Source organism: Sinocyclocheilus anshuiensis, unplaced genomic scaffold (genome assembly GCF_001515605.1).
Source record: "Sinocyclocheilus anshuiensis isolate Anshui unplaced genomic scaffold, SAMN03320099.WGS_v1.1 scaffold1212, whole genome shotgun sequence".
Classification (NCBI taxonomy): domain Eukaryota; kingdom Metazoa; phylum Chordata; class Actinopteri; order Cypriniformes; family Cyprinidae; genus Sinocyclocheilus; species Sinocyclocheilus anshuiensis.
This window is the reverse complement of record NW_015547696.1, coordinates 154835-156389: the sequence shown is the minus strand read 5'-3', so window position 1 is coordinate 156389 and position 1555 is coordinate 154835. Positions and strand designations below refer to the sequence as shown.

Here is a 1555-nt window from a genome sequence, read left to right as displayed (position 1 = left end):
ATAGTCAGAGATCATGTGACAACTCTTCCCTGACAGGATGAAAACCGCTGCTTTTATTGTGATTGTAAACAGAACCTCTTTAGTCCAGTCTTCAGAAGAGGACACATCACAGCTCACAAGATTACTTTGACACTCAGAAAACCTTTTTTTTTAAAAATTTTTTTATCAGACAATAAATTCAACATGTTTGGTGAAAGGGTTATACTCTAAGTATAGCCTAACTCTGAATATATGCTACATTGTTTTTTGCAATGGACAGATGTGCAACTCTCTCATAAAGCATTTTGAAAAAGTAAAAGATGCTGGAGATTCTGAAGCGTGTGATTAAAGAACTCATGCATGAGAGGGTTAATATCAAACGATCACAGAGAGAGTCTTACCTGCAGAGCCGCTGATGCTGGATGCTGCTTCACTCTCCTCCTGCTGCTCCTCCACTGCTCTGAAAACTCCTGATTGACTGGGGAAGAAAGAGCGAGGGAGGAGAGCAGTAACATTTCCTCATACTTGAAGAATGTTTCCTCTCTCTCCTCACTTCCCCCTCAGCTTCTCTCTGATGTAAGTCTATGTGCTTTACAGGTCTCTGCTGGCCGGATCATTTCGAAAACATCTGATTTTTTTTAGATATTTTGAATGACCAGCTTGAATGTTTTATGACTTTAAACTCATCTCTGGATACTTCTCCATTGCTTGGCCTTTTTAAAACTGATTTACACATTTAATTTACCAGGCATCTTCATTGAGCACACGTTCTTGATTACATCTCAATTTGCTTTAGGATAGAAACATCTTTCAGTATTTAGATGTTCCTCTGAAATCGCAGCTGTGCGAACAAAATAACAAACGGCAAATAAATAAATAATGACCTGCCTCAAAAAATAAATATCATTTCACACCACGTCAGAACGGCAATGAGCAATTCATTTTAATGACTTCAGTGAATCATTACAAATAATTCACTGGAAAGCATAACACATGAGGAGTTTTCAATCACGTGTTATGCTGTGCTAATATCAAAAATTACATTTACACAGATGACATAAGAAAGTGACTGACAGCAAATTCCAACCACACTTTAGCAGTCCATGTATTCTCTGGGAAACACGTCTTGGTGTGACTATTGCTATGATGATACTATCAAAGCAGTATATGAATCTACAGTCACTGCTTCAGCAATGTCTGCTCTTTCTGTTTTATTCCTTTCTCATCAGCGTTTATACCTAATTATATCATTGGCATGTGTCACACAGTCACATCTTCATTGTCCTCTGTTTATCGGGCTTTCCATCAAGCCTCTTTCTATTCTTCACTCAGTTTCTTTCCTCCTGAGGCCCAGACGCAGTCCCACAGAAACTCCACACGTCAAACACACACTCGACAGCATAGCATTTTTATTTATGTGTGACGTCAGTCAGTGCGTTGAGACTCATTTCCACCTACAGACGGAGAGAAAAGGTCAGTTTTTCAATGGTGCCCTTGAGATGCTCAGCGTTCAGAGGTGCAGCTGAGGCCAGACACGAGTTCTTACAATGCTTTCCTGAAACTCTGTGTAATACAG

The 1555-nt window shown here is 39.5% G+C and overlaps 1 protein-coding gene across 1 annotated transcript in view; it reads right to left on the bottom strand.

Annotated features, from left to right (window-relative positions):
• LOC107703636 (tenascin-X-like) overlaps positions 1-441 on the bottom strand; it is a 46536-nt gene extending 46095 nt beyond the window's left edge. Inside the window, exon 1 of the mRNA XM_016506342.1 lies at positions 381-441. The gene's annotated coding sequence lies outside the window, so the exon portion shown is untranslated. The remainder of the gene's footprint in view (positions 1-380) is intronic.
• Between the last annotated feature and the right edge of the window lie 1114 nt (positions 442-1555).